The following is a 21,355-nucleotide window of genomic DNA, read 5'->3' on the forward strand; positions in this document are numbered from 1 at the left end:
GGTCATTTATATAAATGACAAACAGCAATGGTCCCAAAACAGATCCTTGTGGAACACCGCTAGTGACGGCACTCCAAGATTAACCTTTACCATCAACTACTACCCTCTGTCGTCTTCCAGCCAGCCAATTCCTAATCCAAACCTCCAACCTCAATGCCATACCTCCGTATTTTTTGCAGTAGCCTACCATGGGGAACGTTATCAAACGCCTTACTAAAATCCATATACACCACATCTACCACTTTACCCTCGTTAACCTCCTTAGTCACCTTCTCAAAGAATTCAATAAGGTTTGTGAGGCACGACCTGCCCTTCACAAAACCATGCTGACTATCCTTGATCACATTATTCCTATCCAGATGTTCATAAATCCTATCCCTTACAATTCTCTCTAAGACTTTGCCCACAACAGAAGTGAGACTCACCGGCCTATAGTTACTAGGGTTATCCCTACTCCCCTTCTTGAACAAGGGAACCACATTTGCTATCCTCCAGTCTACTGGTACTATTCCTGTAGACAAGGAGGACATAAAAATCAAGGCCAATGGCTCTGCAATCTTCTCCCTTGCTTCCCAGAGAATCCTAGGATAAATGCTATCAGGCCCAGGGGACTTATCTATTTTCAGCCTTTCTAGAATTTCCAACACCTCTTCCCTACATATCTCAAAGTGTACCTAGACTTTCAGAAAGCTTTTGATAAAGTCCCACATAGGAGGTTAGCCAGCAAAATTAGGGCGCATGGTATTGGGGGCAAAGTACTAACTGGGATTTAAAGTTGGTTGGCTGACAGGAAACAAAGAGTAGTGATAAACGGCTCCATTTTGGAATGGCAGGCACTGACCAGTGGGGTACCACAGGGATCAGTGCTGGGACCGCAGCATTTTACAATATATATTAACGATATAGAAGATGTTATTAGTAATAACATTAGCAAATTTGCTGATGATACTAAGCTGGGTGGCAGGATGAAATGTGAGGAGGATGTTAGGAGATTACAGGGTGACCTGGACAGGTTAGGTGAGTGGTCAGATGCATGGCAGATGCAGTTTAATATGGATAAATGTATGGTTATTCACTTTGGTGGCAAGAACAGGAAGGCAGATTACTACCTAAATGGAATCAATTTAGGTAAAGGGGCAGTACAAAGAGATCTCGGTGTTCTTGTACACCAGTCAATGAAGGTAAGCATGCAGATACAGCAGTTGGTGAAGAAGGCTAATAGTATGCTGGCCTTCATAACAAGAGTATAGAAGCAAAGAGGTTCTTCTGCAGCTGTATAGGGCCCTGGTGAGTCCACACCTGGAGTATTGTGTGCAGTTCTGGTCTCCAAATTTGAGGAAAGACATTCTGGCTATTGAGGGAGTGCAATGAAGGTTCATGAGGTCAATTCCTGGAACGGCGGGATTACCTTACACTGAAAGACTGGAGCAACTGGGCTTGTAAACCCTTGAGTTTAGAAGACTGAGAGGGGATCTGATTGAGACATAAGATTATTAAAGGATTGGACACTCTGGAGGCAGGAAACATGCTTCCACAGATGGGTGAGTGCTGAACCAGAGGACACAGCTTAAAAATACGGGGTAGACCATTTACGACAGAGATGAGGAGAAACTTCTTCACTGAGAGAGTGGTGGCTGTGTGGAATGCTCTGCCCCAGAGGGCAGTGGAGGCCCAGTCTCTGGATTTATTTAAGAAAGAGTTGGATAGTGGAATCAAGGGTTATGGAGATAAGGCAGGAACAGGATACTGATTAAGGATGATCAGCCATGATCATATTGAATGGTGGTGCAGGCTTGAAGGGCAGAATGGCCTACTCCTGCACCTATTGTCTATTGCCTGTTGACATGGTGCAACAATCACCAGACAGGGATATTCCCTCCCAATGGGGGAACACTTAAGTGGTCAAGGATATTCAACCTCAGATCTTTGGGTGAATGTCCTGTAGGGTGGACTTCAGGACATGCAACAGTGCAGAGTTGTGAACAGAGGCTGATAGCCATGCTCGGTACCCATGAGTACAGCCTCAACTGGGATCTTGGGTTCATGTCGCACTAGAGGTGATCCCATTTCTCTCTCTCGCTCTCTCTCTCGCTCTCTCTCTCACGCTCTCTCTCTCACGCTCTCTCTCTCACGCTCTCTCTCTCACGCTCTCTCTCACGCTCTCTCTCTCTCGCTCTCTCTCGCACACACACACTTTTTTTGCTGCCATAACATTGTATTCCTAGCACTGTTCTATTTTGTATGGTATGATCAGCCCACACTGCATGGAAAACAAAACTTTTCACTGTACCTAGGTACACATGACAATAATAAATGGAATCAGGTTTTTTTTGCCTTTAGTTCTGATTTCCTGAGTACTTTCATTTCATTTGTAATTTCTCAGCCAGGATTGCTTGTGTAGAACATCTTACGGTGCACTCATCTAAGAAGGGATACGATAGTATATGCCCTCTAAATTATATGAATGTAATTCTTTTTATTGATTAACATGATTCTATTGTCATGGCATCAAACATAACTGGACTGGGTTTATAATAGCATTGTGGCAAGATGAAGGCTATTTTAAGAGATGTAGTGGATTGAAAATTATGTACAGTACTGATATTCAGGAATTATTTTCTGTTGGGTTACTTCAACTCGTGTGTGCTCGCCAATCTTTTCTGACTCTGAATGTTAATCCCACAGCCCCACAGTGATACTGAAATAAATTTCCCTACTAAGTAATATTTGTATTGTACTGTTATTTGATTGAATAAGTTTGCTTTTGTACTTAATGTTAAGCTAAAAGTATTAATTCCTGCAGCATTTGCAAATAATTTATTTTTCGCCCTGTTCCAAATTGTCAATACTGTAACAATGATATTATCTGAAGTGTTCACTACAATTGCATATTTTAATGTAATTAAAAGAAGGAATCGAATTAAGTTTGTATAAAGTTTGACAGGAAAAGAAAGCTAAGTAATGGGAAAAGGAAACAGTATTATTAAGCTTTTTTTACTAGATTGAGAGCTGTCCAGTCCCATGGAAACTTCAGAGATGAATTTTAGTACAAATTATGAAATGAATTTCTAAAATTCAGTACATTCAAGAAAAATGAACTTTTGAAAGTACAGACTAATAACCAGTAGAAGGTGCTACAAGACTTGCAAAAGAAGGAGTGCTCCTATGTGATTACATCATCAGAACTGTGATCATACTGGTTACATCACCATCTTGAATATACTGTGAGGCAAAAAGCAAAAATAATGTAGGAGAACTCTGCAAAAAAATTTTTGCAGTACAATGTGTATTTTTTTATTATGACTTTCTGTAGGAAAACTGCTGCCTCAATGTCACTTCTACAATTGCAGATGAAAGCTCATATCTAATTACCCTGGCACTCATTAGAAAGTCAGATTAATAATGTATAGTCTAAATCTTTATTCACAAACGCCTTATTATTCAATACTGGTATTCATGTACAGTTTTTATACTGACTGCTGCACTACCTCAGAAGTCAAAAAGCCCCTAAAGGCTTGTTTGAAATCATACTCGAAAGTTGAAGTAATTGGGTGTGCACTTTTTAAAAATATTTTTATTGAAAAAAATTTTCTTTACAAAATTATAAAATTACAAAAATATGAAAATATAACATTATAACAACAAAAACAACATTAATAAACCAACTACTATACAACTCTACAAAAGAACTCACAACTACACTCAATACACATTAATAAATAAATAACTCCACTCAGCGTTACAACACCCCAGCTCTCAACCTTAGAGCATCAATTATTAAAACCCATGTTTGCTCGAAATTCCTCCTCTCAGGACATTAGGCTTATTAAACCAAACCACCATGGCTAGACAAAAGCCCTAATTAAAATGGCGAACAGATCTGCTTCTAAATAATTCAAAAAGGGCTGCCATGTTTTATAAAAATTGTCCATTTTCTGGTGCAAGAAAGTCCAACGGAATGTGTTCAATAAATAACTTATGCCACTCTGATAGACCCAGGGGGTTCTCAGACATCCAGCACATCAGAATGTTCTTCCTTGCACAAAATGTGCTAGAAAGCTTTCTCCCATGTACATCTAAGGGAGATAAATTCGGCAAACCCAGAAGATAAACCAGATCCACCTTGACTTCGGTCCCCAAGAATCCCTCTATTACTCCTGCCATAGCACTTCAGTATGTACTGAGTCTGTGGCAGGACCACAAACAATGAGTGAGGTTACCTGTATTTATTTTACATTGGGGCACATTGAAGACGCACCCTGCTTAAATTTTGCAAGACAATCTAGGGCCAGATGAGCCCTATGAAGAAGCTTTACCTGCATAGCCAGGGTCCTATTACATATCAAAATCTTCTTTGCGTTTTCACAGGTGTCCTCCCAAGTTTCCAGAGTGATCTCCCCCCCAACAAATGATAGAGAATACTTACCGAAAGAGTGCTCTTAGCCTGAAGCACCCTCTTTTCCGTATCAGATCTATAACACTCAGTCAGAAGTATAATCTCTTTTCGGATAAAATCTCTGATCTGAAAAACACCGAAGAGGTCACTGCTCAATAATCCATACTTACGAATTATTTGATCAAATGATGTTAACGTTTCATCTTCAAACAGGTCACCCAAACAAGAGACTCCCCTATCCACCCAGGACTTAAACCAGGGATCCATTGTCCCTGGCCAGAAACCTGGCATACCAACTATGGAGTATGGAAAGATGTTTTAGACATATTACCCTCCATCTGTCTCATCGCCCTCCATGCTTTGACAGTGCTAATAACTAGTGGATTGTGGCAATGTTCTGCAACTATCTTCATTTTGTCCAGAAACAACAGGTTAATAAGAGGACACTTTGCCTGGGAGGCCTCAATGTCCAACCATATCGACACTGAGTCCTCACAGACTCAATCATTCACCAAAGATGAAAGGGAGCTCAATTGATATCTTCTGACATCCGGTAGATCCACTCCTCCCAACCCCTGGGGCATTTGCAATTTCATAAGCTTGATAAGAGGCCGCTTATGGTGCCAAATAAAAGAACTAAACCAACCATTAGTTTCTGAAAAGTTTGGCTAGGAAAAAGAAATGGCAGAGGGTATAATAAGCGAGGAAGAACATTATTTTTAATAAAAGCAACTCGACCTAGCCATGATATTGGAAGGGGCCCCCCATCTTTGAAGGTCTTGTTCAACCTTGTCAAACAAATGAACAAAATTAGCCTTGAATAACTGCTCAAAACTGGGGGTAACAGAGAGGCCCAAATAAAGAAAGCATCCCTGTTCCCACCTAAAGGGGAACCCACCTTCAAACGTCCAGTATTCCCCTAAGACACGCCCCCCCCCCCAGAGGCATAGCCTTTGATTTTGAAAAAATTGATCTTATAACCTGAGAAAAAGCCAAATGAATTAATACATTGTATCAACTGGGGCACTGAAACTGCCGGGTTCGAAAGAAAAATGAGAACTATATCCGCATATAATGTGATCTTACGCACCTTCAACCCTACCTTTGGGGCAGCTTTATTAGGGTCCCCACGAATGGCCTCTGTCAGCGGCTCAATCACCAATGTGAAGAACAAAGTTGAGCGGGAACAGCCTTGCCAACTGCCCCTGCCAATGTTAAAATGGTCAGACCATATACCATTAGTGAGAGCTGCCACCAGAGGATCATTGTAAAGGACCCTTACCCATCTTGTAAACACTTCACCCAGACCAAACCGCTCCAGGGTATAAAAAAGATATGTCCATTCCACCCGGTCAGATGCCTCCTCCGCGTCCAAGGAAACCACCAACCCTTGAAGCTGACACACTTTAATCATGTTAAGCAGTCTCCTAACATTATTAGAAGATCTGCAGCCCTTTATAAAGCCCATCTGATCCTCCTTAACAATAGAAGGCAACACTCTTTTCAACCTCAATGCCAGAGTCTTCGAAAAAATTTTAAAATCAGAGTTTAAAAGCGAGATGGGTCTGTAAGAAGCACAGATTTCCAGCGTCTTCCCTTTCTTGAGAATAAGAGAGATATTATCCTTTCTCAAGAATGGCAGGAGGCAATCCCGACTATATGAATATTTATACATGTCTTAACATCGATCCTGACAGTATCTTTACAAATTTTTTAAAAACTCACTGGTCAAGCCATTAGGTCCAGGCGCCTTTCCACTTTGAAGTTGCTTCACCGCCTCCTGTATCTTTTGGGCTATTAATGGAGCACTAAGGAGGTTCAGCAGGTGCACCAGGAAGATCCAAATTCCTAAAAAAAAGACTCCCATCTTATCCCATCTGTCGTCACAGCATTCAGACTGGTGAAGTTCAAAGTAAAACCTCCGAAACACCTCATTGATCTTTTTAGCATTTTAAGTAAGAGTCTCATTCCTTCCCTAATAGAAGCAACAGACTGGGAAGCATTCTTTTTCCTGACCAAATATGCCAAGTATTTACCCGGCCTATCACCATTTTTGAACAGCCTCTGCTTCACAAAGGAAAGTTCCTTCCTTGCTGTATGCATTAGCATGGAGTTTAAATTGGATCAGAGAGCTGTAATCTGCTGCAGCTTAGTCACTGATGGTCTACTGTATATGCTGTCTCAGCTGCCTTCAGTCATGCCTCAAGCAGATGTTGCTGCTCTCCCTTCTGTCGCTTCTAGCTGGCAGAGTATGAGATAATTATCCCTCTATCATAGGCCTTAGCAGTCTCCCAAAGAATGGATGAATTACTAGCTGTAACTGAGTTGGTTGCCAAAAAAGTTTCAAATTCCCTAGATAAGTATCCTATAAACTTGCTGTCCTTGAGGATGAAGAGATCCATTCGACAGTACCATGAGCCCATTGCAACACTCTTAATTTTAACCATTAAATACACTGCTGCATGATCAGAAATGGCAATATTCCCAATCGAACAAGATATCAACAAATCTAAAAAACTGCGGGAGTTAGGAAATAATCAATCCTGTGTGGCATTTATGAGGATTGGATAAGACTGTAAAATCTCTGCCGGTAGGGTTTAAACTTCTCCAAACGTCTACCAACCCCTGTTCCACACATAGATCACCCAACTGCTTTAGATTGTGAAGAAAGCTTTGGGGGGCCTTTGGGCATTCTATCCAGCACAGGATCAATAAGGCAATTAAAGTCCCCCCAATAATAGTATGCAGCGACGCCAAGACCATCAGCTTAGTGCATCAATCAGAAATTTAAGAAGGTGGGCCAGAGGACCGTAAGACATTCAAAATACCATTTTCCTTGCCATGTATTAGGGCCTTAAGAATAACAAACTGACCATATTCATCTTTAACACAATCGATTAAATTAAATGGGAGATCCTTCTGGATGAGTATTGCCACTCCTCTGCTCCTAGTACTAAAGCACAAGCAAAACACCTGATCAAACCCACCCTGCTGTAAGTTCAAGTGTTCCTCGTTGTTAAGATGAGTCTCCTGTAACAGGGCAACATTCAGCCGTTCCTTTCTAAGGATCGACAACACCTTTTTTCTTTTGACTAGCGAATTAATCCCTCTGATAATCCAGGTGCACCATTTAAGAATGCTGCTAACCACGATCCTTTACAACCTTTGACCCGCCGAGAGAAAGAATTTGTCTTACAACATGCTGAGCATAATCAAAAGGAGACTCATTGTTTTCTTTGGTTTTTTGTAAATAGACTCTAACTACAAAACACAAAAGGCACTAAATGGGGGACTCTAACCCCTGCCCAGAGAGGGCGCTTACATTTCCCACTCACACCTCCATCCTCCTTTCCAGCCTGAGCTGCGCCCCAAACCCAAGCATTGGAAGAAACCAAACAAAGGACGTTGTAAACACAAAGGTATAACAAAATCACTGAGCACTCGGCCCATCCCCACAATATATCAATACCATTCCAGATCGGAGAGGAAAAAAAGACCCACCAGCAAAAGCTTCTTTGGGAAAAGAGTGAAATTACAAGAAATAAAAGCAAGCAAAAAAAATCCCAGACACTATTGTCCATGTCCATAAATACATCTACATTATTTTTAAAGTGTCCAAGAAGTTTTTGGCTTGCTCCAAGCAATGAAACAAGCACACTGTCTCCTTGTAAGTAATACGAAGCACTGCTGGGTATCTCATCGAATATTGAATACTGAGATCCTTTATCTTCTCTTGACCTCATCAAACGATTTCCTTTTATGGATCACTGCTGCAGAAAAATCCTGGAAAAACATTATCTTAGTTCCCTGATAGATCAGGACCTGCGGATCTCTCCCAACCTTCTAGAAGTGTCCATGATTCTCTGAATGTCCCTATAGCATTGAAATCGTATCAGAACCGGGCGGGTGCACTGACCCTAACCGGATCTGCACACCGCAACTCGGTGAGCTCTGTCAACCTTCACTCAGCACCCCTCGGCATCCCAGCCAAGGAATTGTGGCAACCAGTCTTCAAAGAACTTGCCGGTTGCCCACCTTCTACTCACTCTGGCAGGCCAACGACCCAAATATTTTTCCTCCTACCTCTAATTTCCAGGTAATCAACTTGCTCAGTCAGGGCCTGAACCTGTTTCTCAAGGGCATGGATCCGCCCTGTCGAGGACTTGACCTCGATCTCCAATGCTGTGGTCCACTGCTAAACCTCTTCCACTCTCTCCCCAAGCCCTTCCAACTCCTTCTCGTGCTTTTGCAGCATGTTTGAGATGGGCTCCAGTTGATTTCAAGTCACTTCCCTCAGCTGGATCAGCTATCGGATCACTCCAAGTTTCTGCACGATATTCTGCTCTGCAGGCATTTCTTTCACAGCTGCAGCTGCTTCCCCGGTTGCTGTCTCGGGCCTGCCCACTGCTTTTGAGTGTCCTGAGTGTTGAGACTTGGCCATTTGCTTCCCATTTGCTCGAAAAAGGATTTAAATGATTGTTTTACCGTTTAACAGGAAGTCTTTTCCCAAAAAAACTAAGATGAGGGGTGAAAAAGTGTTACTACCGTGGGTTAGGGTGCAGAGGTCAGCAAGGCTGATCTATTCAGATTGCTGCCATTTTGAATCCCCTTGGGTGTGCATTTTATTGACCATTTTAGTTGTATGATTCATAAGGTGCAATGTATTTGGTATTCCTTAACCATTAATTTGAAGGATGATTTAATTCCTATCTTGACAAGAAAGCATTACAATATTTTAAGTTTGAGATAATGAAGCCAAAATGCAATAGTGTTAATTTTACAAAATATCTCATATATCCTCATGAAAATACAAATTTTAACTTTTTTCTTAAAATCATTAGGCAGCTTACATCCTAATCCAAATAGACCGAATTCCATCTAGGGGGCTTAGAATAGTAGTGATTCTTTTATGCGTACTTTCAATATATTGCCTAGAATACTGTCAGACTTCAGCTAGAGGGCATCATGCCTATGTCATGTCACATATTCAACATTCATAGTTTAAACAAATTTTGGAACCATATTAAACTATATAGTCCTGATTTTACAGGAGTCTTTTGGGCCTAGCATAAATGAATGGGGGTGACTATATTTCACCCTCAACTAAAACGAACAAATGCTAATTTTTATAAAATCCTAACATGTTATATTGCCAAAAGATTTTCTAGAATTTATGATGACTTATACATGAAGAAAAGCTCAGAGAAATACAAATTGCTAGCAGAGGTTACAGATTTTATATCCATGTGTGCTGGGAGAAGACAAGCAGAAGACCGCTGCAAAGGAGTCTTTACCCATGGGGATTTTCAGGGAGGCATCATGCATCAACTTCACTGAGTATCAAGGTGTAAGGAATCTGCACTTCAAGGAGTCAATTACTGAGCTGCATCACACTACAGTCTCAATAGGTGTCTTAGTGCCAGCATTCAGAGAACATTGCCAATGGTTGTCAATGTCTTTGTGGCCCAACAGTTTGATTGTGAGTTGTTTCTGGCCACAGCAAGCAGCATCCCTCGGTATGATGTGTGCTCCTACAGGCAAGTCACTGAGTATCTCTGTACCAGGAAGAACATATGTATCACATTCCCATTTTCAGATTAAGTGAGATTGGAGAGTGCAAGATTTTGCATATTTCATAAAGTTCTAAAGTATTAAGGACAGCATTCGCCTTAGCTGTTACGCTTTGTATAACTAGCCTAGCATCATTTTTCAATAGAAAGACATTCCACTCTTGAAGTGGATCGATTATTTGCAACACTGGCTGCATGTTTGGTAGGTATGTGCTCAGTTGCTTGGCAGAATTCATGGCTCACTGATTCCACAATTGTCCTCTTCATCACTTTTATCCTAAACAGGCCATCAGGCCACAGGCTGCATACTCAAGAGAAGGGATATCTCTCCCAATGTGGTCAGTGATCCTCTGTGAGGAACCCAAATACAGACACATGCTTATAATAGGAGTAATTAGAAGTCCTATTTTATGCTCCAGTACGGCTCTTATTGCAGCCCCACCAACTGACTAGCCTATGTAACATCAAAAAACATGAGCCTGTTATGCTGCAACCCCCTCCACATCAACCACGAAGTTTATCGTTGAGTTCTGTTTAATCCGTTGCCATTTTTGCATGACATCATCGCTCCCTTCGTCCCACACACACTATGAGCTGGGTGCCTGCCGTGCACACACACTATCTCAACTGCACCCTTTCAGTGCTAGTTGCTGATGCACCCTGCAGTGCGTATCTGTGCTTCCTAAGAGGCCTGCAAACAGATTGGAGAATTGGCATGATGGTTGCGCGGTATGGCAAATGTCTGATGCCAGTGCCTATGGATGAGGGGTAAATGTGCCTTGTGGACATAGGACTGTAATGCAGTTTGATGCTGAGCAACATGAAGACTGTTCGCAGTCAATGGTGAGAGAGAGACATTATTATCAAGTTTAAGGGCTGAGCTTTGCCTCTGTATTTCTAATTATTTGCTGCTAGATGGCAGTATAGCCATTCACAGAAGGAACAGATTATACTTTTATTACATATACATAATTTTTAATTTGACTTGGGTCAATGGGAAGTCTCCAGCTTTAAAATCAGGTTCAATTTATTATAAAAGCGCAATGTAAACTCATTAACTTATTAATTACATTTCAGGATTTTATAAATGTAACAATCAATTTCTGTTGTAATTTTTTTACTTCTCATAAATATATATTTTGTTTCCAAGAGTACTTGTACTGCAGCAATTTCCATTGAAAGATATAAATAACCAGAGAATGAGGCAAATTTTATTTTATAAAACATTTTGTGAACCATGATGCTTTCATTTATTTCACTTCGGTCCAGTCATGAATATATTCTGCAATGAAATAACTCTCATTGAAAAGAGAAAAAGAGTGCATAATCTCTACATTCCATAATTAACTGCTAGGATATATTATCCTTTTAATACAATATGGAATTCTTAGTAAGATGAAGGAGATTCAGTATAACATGCAAGTTCTTTGAAGAATTGGACTGTTTTCAATTTGTTGGATTCTGCTCATAAGTGATTACTTGGCAAGCCATGTGTGGGGTAGCTGTGGTTGAATACAGTCCATTTCACTCATTCAAAAACATTGAGGTTTAATGAGAATGTGGTCATAATTGTGTTTACTGCAGTTTGACTATGGTAAATATCAAATGCCAAAAATAAATCTGTACAGTAATTGATACTTCCAGTTAGTCTTATCTTTCATAGAATGACCTAGAAATTACAATACTGAAATGGACTGTTCCATCCAACCAGTTCATAGAGTTGTGGACTCATAGAGTCATATTGTATAGAAATAGACCTTTTGGCCCACCAAGTCTATGCCGATTAGCAAACACCAAACTACACTAATATTATTTACCTGCACTTGGTCCATAGCCTACCATTTTAAGTGCTCACCCAGCTGTTTCTTAAATACAGAGGAACCTCAATTATCCAAAAGACACGGGTGGGGAGTATTTCGTTGGTTAATCAAATTCCAAATAATTGAACGCTGGATAACATAGTTTAGGAGAGCATCAGGACCTTGTGATCTTGCTGGATAATCGAATGCCTGATAATTGAGGTTCCTCTGTATTGACTGCTTCCATATCCTCCCAGTTAATGAATTCCATATCTCTAAAATTCCCACTCAACCTCCTCACCTTAAATTTATGCCTTCCGGTCTTAAACAGGTCTGTCATGATGAAACAATTCTCATGGTCTACCCTGTCTGGACCTTGCATAATTTTTTATACCTCAATCATACCACCTCAGCTGCCTTTGCTCCAGAGAAAACAAACCAAGCCTATCCAGTCTCCAGACTTTTCATTCCAGACAACATTCTGGCAAATCTCCTCTGTAGTGCAGTCAAGACCTTCCATAGTATGGCAACCAGAACAGCACACAATATTTCATCTGCGGCCTAATCAATGTTTGATAAACTTGCAACAAGACTCTGCTCCTATTTTCTATGCCCTAGCTAATAAAGACCAGCATCTTGTATGCCTTCACCTTATGTATCTGTGTTGACTTGTACACCATGTTCACATGGACTTGTACTATGTTACTATTCAGCTTTGATGCAGCCACTAATTCTAATTATGTTTGTTTACTATATTTCTATAATTTCGTTATTCCATTTTCCACTGCATTAACTGTTCTAAAAATATTCCATGGTCTTCTATAAATTATTAACTCTGGTGCTGCATTTCCAAATCTCAAAACCTTCTGTATCTTTAACTCTGTTTCTAGGTGAATTCAAATACCTTCTATTGTCAACACAAGTACAAACAAGTGTTGTTACTATATGACTGCATCACCTAATTGAGCTGGTGACAGTGAAAATGGATCCCTCAAAAATCAAAAACGGCCCTCAAGAAAACCTGAAGAGCTCTTGGGGAAGAAAAAATGATTCCTGGGCTTGAACCCCAAACTGTTCACAATATTAAACTGTGGTCCTATCAATGTTTTTCAAAAACTGTGTTACATTTCATATTTAAATCCCTTGTAGTAAAGTTCAATCCTCCATAAATGTTGTTGACATGAGACACTATTTTTTAATATTTTTGAACCTGAGCAGTAAAATCACTCTTTTCTTGCGCCAAATATTAGCCTCATCACTTTCACGATGTTTAAATAAAGCTACAACTGGGAAGTTTTGATAAAGTGACACCTCAAACATTATTGTATAGAATAAAAGCTCATGATGTAAGAGGTAGCTTATTGGTATGGATTAAAAAAAAGAGATTGGCGAGGTAATGTGCCACTGAGATCCATGCTGGAACGTTAACTGTTGAAAATTTATATAAATTGCTTGGAAAAATGGATGGAAATTGGTGCGAAATTTGCTGATGACACGAAGGAAAATAAATTGAGAAGAGGAAATGAGGCTACACAAAGTTATAGATAGGTTAAGAAACTAGGCAGTCATCTAGCAAAGAGTATAATGTGGAAATCGTTCGTTTTGGCATGAAGAATTAAAAAAAAGAGCATCTTATCTAAGTGGTAAGAGACTGGGTGTACTAGTTCATGAATCACAGAAAACTAGCACAGAGGTACAGCAAGTAATTAGAAAAGCTAAAAGAATGTTATCAGTTATGTAAGGAGAATTGAATACAAAAGTAGAGAGGTTATACTTCAGTTATACAGGGCACTGGTGAGACCATGTCTCCGTACTGTGTACTGTTTACGCTGTTGGTCACCTTACTTTAGGACTTTTTAAATGTGTTGAAGCAGTTCAGAGAAGGTTTACTAGACTCTCTCCATAGATACTGGCTGACCTGCTGAGCTTGTCCAGCAATTTCTATTTTTATTACTAGACTAATATCTGAAATGGGCAGTTTATCTTAACCAAGTCTTTAATGAACATTGGTGTTTCAATTGAATAAGCGTTTCTGAATGCCATGACACAGAAACAAGCAAGTGAGTAGGCAACTGCATTATCAGATGTCTATCCAGCTATTTTCTTGGATTTGCTTGCAGAGTACCTAACTTAAAAGTGTTACATTACCAGATAAGAAAGTAGCTCCTTAACTTACTCAAGACTTAAAACAAAGCCCGTTGGAACTTTGACTGACATGATACTCTTGCATCAAGTTATCATTAAAAATCTAAGCTACTGTCTAAACAAACTGGAAATCTTTTGGTTCCAATTACAGATAGTGAGTCAATACCTCTGCTGAAACTAATAGCCATGCTTAGGATCATATGTAGTACTTTCATTTCACATCCAGACAAAGGAATGCTTTTAAGAATGTGGTTTATTACATGTATTTTTTAAATTCATGGCATATTAGGTTGGTATCTAATGTTTTCAATTAAATTGGATAGAGAGGTTTTATGGTTTGAGGCAGGGTGGAATTGTTTATCCATCATTATTGAGAACTTGATGATCAACCCTAGGCTGTATTAGCTACTTTGTCAACCAGGAGGCAGGATTAAAATATGTGTGAAGGTGTTTGTGCTTGTAGTTATGTTTCTTTTGTCTTTGTTAGAAGATTTAGTCCAGGTTAGCAAAATTCAGTCTCTATGGAGCTTGTTTGGTCAATTAAGTCTGGAAAATGGCAGTATGTTTTAGCTCAATGTGACTGTGTTCTTTTTAATTGTACTGCAAAGTACTTTGTCACAGATTATTAAAATTAGATATCTGTTTCATTGTACAATACTGATCTAGCATGAACAGAAAATTAATTGTACAAGAATATTAATAGCTTTTGGTATTTGTAACTTGTTACTGCTTTTAACAGGTGAAGTGGAATTTTCCTTCACATTTCCTTCATGTTCCCTGGATGCTTCAGCAAGTTTATAAAGTGAGAAGCTGGTTTAGATGAAGAAGATTCGTTGCCTGTGCTTCATCAGCTGATCTTACCTTTGGTGGTGGCAGAGGTGATGCAATTGCTCAAATTACTTCTGACAGACAGGTACCCCTTCCTGATCATTATTCGTTGATCTTTGCGGAAGTATGAGTTAGTATACATCAGATAAGGGCAGAACTCCGTTCAATTGCCACCTATTTATGATCAAGTAACTTTCAGACACTGACTGAATAATGGCACTTTGGACGATATTATGTCAACACTCAGAAAGGAAGTGGCTTGGATAAATTGGCATGAAGGCAAAAGAAAAATACAGAAAAAAACTGTAAACCAAATTTCAATTAAAAAATTAGTTCTATAAATAGCTGCTTCTGTAACTGTTTAAATAACTTAAAGGACTGGAATTTTATGCCCTATTTATGTTAGCTTGCTGTTGAAAATACTTTAACTGTGGGTAGACAGCTACCTTTGGAAGGTGGCATTTGTGACCAAAATAAGAGATTTCTGTTACCATTGTGGCAGCACTACCTCAGTTGTGAGTCGAATGGATGATATACTTTTGTCAGCCTCTGGACAGATAATGAAACAATTTCATTACAGCTTCCATTTATGGATCAATGTTACACTGGTTAAGGATGGTGACAACATTGAAAATTCATGGAGGACAAACCAGGGGAAAAAAGAGGGTGTCTGATTATAAACTTCGATTGGACTGCTGTAGAAACAGCTTTGTACTATCAATAAGTAGTTTCTAACAGTGGAACTGAGTGCTAATGTTGGATAAAAGTTGAAGAAAACAGTCCTTTAATCTAACGTAAGAAAGTTTAGGAATAGAAAATACCATTAAGGTCCATTGTTTTTAAGCCAGCATCTCTCAACATAGATCTTCTGCAACTGTTCGTTACATTGGCATAAACCTGATGGATATTTATTGGCTTGCTTTTCCCTTCATCTGTCTAACTGTTCCTATTGTCACCAAAAGAGAAAATGCTGGAAAATCTCAGCAAGTCTGGCAGCATCTGTAAGGAGAGAAAAGAGCTGATGTTTCAAGTCCAACTGACCCTTTGTCAAAGCTAAAAAAAGGGAGAAATAGGGAGGTATTTATACTAGGCTGAGAGGTGAGTCATTTTATTTTATTTTATTTCATTTATTTATCTTTATTTTATTTATTTTTTTCACTGCTCTGTACCTCTTATTTCTTGATAGCACTGGCTTCAGCCTTGGTCATTCACAGCTCCTAATCTCCCTATAATCTCTCTCTGCACTGTCATTATCACCTCTTTATTGCTACCTTTGCTCCTGGAGCCATGACTCACTTTCCCTCAGCTCTTTTCTCTCCTTACAGATGCTGCCAGACCTGCTGAGATTTTCCAGTATTTTCTCTTTTTTGGTTTCAGATTCCAGCATCCGCAGTAATTTGCTTTGTTCCTATTGTCATATGTCTCAAAGATGATATCGCAGATGAGGATCTGTGTAGCTTTTCTCCAGATCATTTCTGTAATATCACAGCCAACGTGTGTATTGGTGAAATGTTGGGCTTTCACAGTGCATTTGATCTTCAGAAAGACCAGCTGCACATTAATTTAGACATGGGTGACTCAGTACAACTAAGCTACAAGCTAAGTGCAGTTTTAGATTGGCTGGAATTTGATAGGTACTGAAGAAATGAGATGCTAAACTGATTTATGCAGTTGTACAATTGATAAAACAATGTGTTCAAAGCTGGAATCAGCATTGACACGGGAAGAACTTGGAAACTCCACACAGTCACTCTGGAAGACTGGAATCAAACCTGGGTCCCTGGCACTGTGGCAGTAGTGCTAACTACTGAACCACTGTGTTGCCCCAAATGTAAAGCACTTCACACTTACTTAATATCAGCAGCTGTTTTTGAACTTGCTACACACATGTACAGAGCGCTGGAAAGCCACCAAGCCATTCAATCTTGCTTGTAACCTTTATTGTCCATCTCTATTTGCCCTGGAGAAGGTGGCAAGTGAGCAGTCTTCTTGCAGCACTGCAGTCCTTGGGCTATATCCACAGTGCTGTTAGGAAGGGAGTTCCACAGTGAAGGATCAGTAATATAATTCCAAGTCAGGAAAGGGAACTTTGTAGTTACAGGTATCCTGATGAATCTGCTGCCGTTATCCTTCCAGCTAATAAAGGTTGTAGGTTTTGAAATTGCTTCAAAGGAGTTTTGGTGCATTATTGCAGTACACCTTGCAGATGATATACTCTTGAGTGTCAACAGTGAAGAGAGTGAATGTGGAAGGTGGTAGATGTAGTGCCAGTAAAGTGAGCTGCTTTGTCCTGGATGGTATCAGACTTCATTGGAGCTGCACTCATCCAGTGGAGCTGGAGAGTTTTCTATTGAATTGCTGACTTGTGCCTTGTCGATTGTGGCCAGGCATTGAGGAAACAGGAAGCGAGTTATCCGCTACAGAATTCTAAACCTCTCATTTGTTCTTGTAGCCATAGTATTTATAGATTTAAATGCAGAATTTCTAATAAAGGATTAAAAGCAAAATGAAACAATTCCCTGAACCCTCTGCTGTTGGTATTTACATTGCAAGGGTGGATTCTAAGACCAGTGGTGACAGTAAAGCAACATGCACCAGATTTGCCACATACATCCAACTGAATACTTTGGTTTAATAGCTCATCTAAAAATGGTATCCTCCAACAGTGCAGAATTCACTCTGTATTGTGCTGGACTCTTGGATTATATTCTCAAGTCTCTGGATGGGGACTTGATATCAAAAGCTTCTGATTCGGAGGCTAGATCACTTTCACTAAGCCAGATACTTTTCCTTTTGCTCTAAAGTTACTTTTCCTTCTGGCTGTAGACTCATCATAGTGTTAGCATATAAATATCTGTAATGTCCAAATTAGTGTGTTGAAGATTTGTTAAATACATCTACCCAATGCTTAAAAAAGATTTCTGTTACAGATTGATACATTGCCTCAAGAGGCAGTGGTGAACAATTCCTTACATACTTGTCATTATTCCTGGAGTTATATGGTCTGCTTCTTTCAGAGTATAGTGCTGCTTTTGGAGATAGTGTTCTAATATAAGTAAGATATGATGCAGCAGACTGCAATACAAAAATAAAGTTAAGTACAACAAATAAGGAATGTCAGCTTGAATTTATAAGTCTGCTTTAATCTTTGGAAAGGCTGTTAAATTATGTTCCATAATAGCACTATGACATGCAGTAAAACCAGTTGTAATGATGCATTCACTTTGAAGGAAATTTTCCATAAACCAAATGAGGTTATTTCTTAGCCATAGAACATTCTAAAGCTAGTGCCCAGCTCATCTCAAAAATACGTCATATATTCATAAGACCTTGTTCCACAAAATGTTACTTTTAGCACCAGAAGTGCTTTAAGTACTGAGCAATGCACCATGATAGTCTTCAATCTAGTCTTAATCAGTACAGCATAGCAGGCAATATAGGCAAACTTTCACTACTGAGGCAAGTAATTCAAGTGGGAAATTTCTATGGTAGAACCACCACGATATAAAGGCTCCCATTAGTCCCTGTCTTTGCTCCTTGGTGGCAGAGGCGGGATCGAGTTGGACTACCAATTCTGTAAACAGATCCTGGATAGCCATGGGGGCAAGTTGAGGTGGGTTGGTTGGAAGGTCCATCTTGACTGTACCTTTTCTTCTTATAGAAGCTGCTGGGGCCTTTAATCCTCAAGCAACTTCCACCCACTCACTATGTCCTCTCCATGCCAACTAATGCCCTCCCCGTTCCCAAAATTCCAGTGCAAACTCACTGCCATGCCACAGCATTCTTAAAATTTTGATAGGGTAGATGCAGGAAGGCCGTTTCCCCAGACCAGGGTATCTCGAACCTGGGGGCACAAGTCTCAGAACAAGAGTTAGGTTGTTTAAAACAGAGATAAGGATCTTTTTCATTTAGAATGTGATGAATCATTGGGATTCTCTACTCCATAGAGCTATGAATATTCAGTCATTGAGTACATTGTTACGGACTAGGTTAAACCACTCAAAACATTTTTAAGCAGGCAGTCCAGACCATAACTTTGCAATTTGTTTCCGTAAGCGTACAGTGAAAATTACTCTGATTAAGTTAGCGAGGTTGACTACCAGGTTTAAAACAGACAAAAAATTTGTTCACAAAATTACACAAGGAAACACAAAGAACAGAATAAAAAACCCCTGCAGAACTCAGTCAATTCAAACTAGACTTGAGTATGCTGTTCCGGATATACACAACAATCCCAATAAGCAAACCCCCTTTAAAAACCAATATAAACGAAACACATGCTTACAGGTTGAAGTTGAAGGGCAAAAGAGAGAGAGTTCCACACAGCTCACTGTTGAACTCCCCACCAGTGGACTGAACTAAACTGCTCAGCTAGAGAGTTGACCACTCCCCTTTAACTATGCAGGTCACTTCTAAAACATGACCACTTTGGCCTGGAGTCTCATCTGTTTACTTATAAACAAAAGGCCTCTCAAAATTATTTTCATCTCTGTACCAAACCAGACTGATCGGAGCCCGGACTGGTTTATTAGCCCTCTGAAAAAATCAAGGACAGAGTATCCTTGAGCCAAGGAACGGCTTTTAGCAAAAAAAGGCACTAGTTTTGTGACATATTCAAGACTGAGATTGATAGATTTCTAGATGTTTAAGATATCAAAGGATATTAAGATAGTGTGGCAAAACAGCTTAATGGCAGAAGATCAGCCATGATTTAGCTGAATGGTAGAGCAGGTTGATGGGCCAAATGGCCTACTTCTACTCCTATTTCCTATGTTCAATTACTCTTCGCACTAATCCTGGTTGTTTAGTGAATAGTATTACAGACCTGGGAACAGGGTATGCTGCAGTGTACTTAATTGTTAAGAAACGTGTGGTGACACAAGAGGAAGCTGGATTCTTACCTTTAACAGCAAAAAGGTAAAGCTGAAAAGTATTTTCAATGTATATTTTTAATAAGTAAAAGAAGGAGAGAGAACTTTTAACATAGCTTGTGCTGCAACGTAATACTGCAACCTTGCTTGGTATGTGAAAATTACTAAATTGTTGAAGGTTCAGAAAAGATTTACCGGGACGTTGCTGAGCTATAGGGATGAATTGACTGGGGTATTTTTCACTGGAGCATAGGAGGTTGAGGGGCGACCTTATCGAGATTTATAAAATCATGAGGGGCATGTATAAGGTGAACAGCAAAGGTTTTTACCTAGGGTGAAGGAGTAGCAGCAGTGACATTAAATGAGGCCAATCCTGGCCAAAGGCAAAACATTAGCACAATTTCCAAGGGAAGTTGCTGTCGGACTGCACATCATCGCTTCATCATCTGTCAGTTTAACAATGATCTGTATGGAATGGAATGAGATGTTGAGCAGCTAATGTGGGTCTGAGGTGAAGAAAAGTCTGAAAATACTGCAGGCACTTCCTTTTTTATGACTGCTCACTCAGCCAGTATGCCACATTCACCAAGCTGCTGCACATGCTGAGGCTGAAGGCGGTTCAATGACGGTTACATGTTCTTTGTTATCAGGATGTAGCATCTCACTGTATGTTGAAGTGAATGCAGCTCTTATCTGCATGGTATGCCAATGATGTCTCTTCTGAAATATGAGAATCTCTTTGGCTCCTTGAGTTCTCATGTAGATCTACTGAGAGTGCTGAACCCTGCTTTTGATGGCATGCTATTCACTGTGGGTGACTTTGTAAGAAGATAAAGGTAGATGCAGGAAGACCAGGGCTGATGGAAGCTCAGGTACAGCAGCAAGCGGTCATAGAGGATGATGTGCACCTAACTCAAGGAGAGGTCAAACTGCAGGGCCCCTCAGGATGTAAAGGGCCCGCAGGAGGATGAGTTTTCTGGTCCCGACTGAGTTTCCTGAGGAGGAGCAAGCTGCAGTGTTGCACAGGCTCCGTATGTCCCAAAATACTGTGAGGGAACAATGCCGGTTACTGGAGCAGTACCTGTCCACTGTAGGGATGGGAAGCCAATCCTTCTTCGTGCACACGACTGTATACTTCTTCCAGGGAGCATTGAATGACCTGTTGTTAGGCTCTTTTTCATGAGATTCTTTCACACTTTTACAACTGCAATACACCAACTTCTGTGAACAGTCAAAATTTATTGAACAGGTACAAGCTTTGGAGGATCACTTAACACTCTTCACAATGCTTGCGAAGCATGTCAAGCAAGGTTCTCTGAACAAAGGAACAGTCCTTCCTTTATACAAGATCTCTATATCACAGTCAGTAATGCCCACAAGACAATCCCCAGCCACTCCCCCACAGTCACATTGCCACCCAAGACACAATGCAGTAACCTGATCGCCTCCAGAAACAATGTAAATTATCCCTTAATGGCAGGATCTGTTGTAAATCTTCTTTTTAACTACAGGGTGTGGTCAGAATTTTAATTGCAATGTTCTTATTGATTCTGAATAGATGATAATGTAAATTATTTTACTCTGAATAATGGGAGATGATAATCTTTTACATTACTGGCAAGATAGAGAAACGTACCACCCTACTCCTTGGCATTCAAATTCTTACAGGTCAGCAGGCCAAATTAACCCCTTAATATCTCACTGTGTGAGTTCTTTCAATCATCCTCTGGACAGTGACTGAGTTGA

The 21,355-nt window shown here is 40.0% G+C and overlaps 1 long non-coding RNA gene across 6 annotated transcripts in view; it reads left to right on the forward strand.

Annotated features, from left to right (window-relative positions):
- The window catches only part of LOC122559715, a 93,028-nt gene that overhangs the window by 20,951 nt on the left and 50,722 nt on the right, over positions 1–21,355 (forward strand). For 4 of the 6 annotated variants that reach the window (XR_006314514.1, XR_006314517.1, XR_006314513.1 and 1 more), the window contains exon 2: positions 14,650–14,823. The exons of 1 other annotated variant lie outside the window; for it this stretch is intronic. This is a non-coding gene — a long non-coding RNA (uncharacterized LOC122559715). The remainder of the gene's footprint in view (positions 1–14,649; positions 14,824–21,355) is intronic. One more of the 6 variants, XR_006314515.1, reaches the window with a different exon arrangement.

Source organism: Chiloscyllium plagiosum, chromosome 19, assembly GCF_004010195.1.
Source record: "Chiloscyllium plagiosum isolate BGI_BamShark_2017 chromosome 19, ASM401019v2, whole genome shotgun sequence".
NCBI lineage: Eukaryota > Metazoa > Chordata > Chondrichthyes > Orectolobiformes > Hemiscylliidae > Chiloscyllium > Chiloscyllium plagiosum.